The sequence below is a fragment of the Halyomorpha halys genome, unplaced genomic scaffold (assembly GCF_000696795.3).
Source record: "Halyomorpha halys isolate HHAL.00 unplaced genomic scaffold, Hhal_1.1 Scaffold1210.1, whole genome shotgun sequence".
NCBI lineage: Eukaryota > Metazoa > Arthropoda > Insecta > Hemiptera > Pentatomidae > Halyomorpha > Halyomorpha halys.
The window spans coordinates 97,861-98,465 of record NW_027115484.1 but is presented as its reverse complement, the minus strand read 5'-3'; the positions used below and the strand labels follow the sequence as shown (position 1 = coordinate 98,465).

General features: G+C 27.3%; 1 protein-coding gene across 8 annotated transcripts in view; it reads left to right on the top strand.

Annotated features, from left to right (window-relative positions):
- norpA (no receptor potential A) overlaps window positions 1-605 on the top strand; it is a 133,825-nt gene that overhangs the window by 82,514 nt on the left and 50,706 nt on the right. The window lies entirely within an intron of this gene.

The following is a 605-nucleotide window of genomic DNA, read 5'->3' as shown; positions in this document are numbered from 1 at the left end:
CTAGTTCTCATAATATATTATTATTCTAGTTCTCATAATATATTATTATTCTAGTTCTCATAATATATTATTATTCTAGTTCTCATAATATATTAATATAAAATTGTTCAGTTATCCTAATGTTCTAGTCTTATTGCTAAAACCTAATGCCTAATTTTTAATAATAAAGATGAAAACAAAAAACTACTTGTTATCAAATGTACATTTAATCCTGTGATGATCAAATACGTTGATTACCTAGTGTACTTCCAGATGCCTGATTTCTATGCAATTATTAAAAAGAAAATAATGATCACGAAGGCAACTCATCTCAATACTACTTGTTATAACACAGAGACAACTCACCTCAATACAACTTGTCATAACACAGAGGCAACTCGCCTCAATACAACTTGTCATAATACAGAGACATCTCGCCTCAATACAACTTGTCATAACACAAATTTCAGTAAGACAACATCTTCCGAAAATTTTATAATAAAAGAGATTGGCCAATGCATAAATTCCCTCTTAAACGCTACATTTATATGAGAACAAAATATGTTTTGCTTTGATAAGTTAAAATTCTTCATGTATTTACTTCATCATTTTATATATAAATAAAA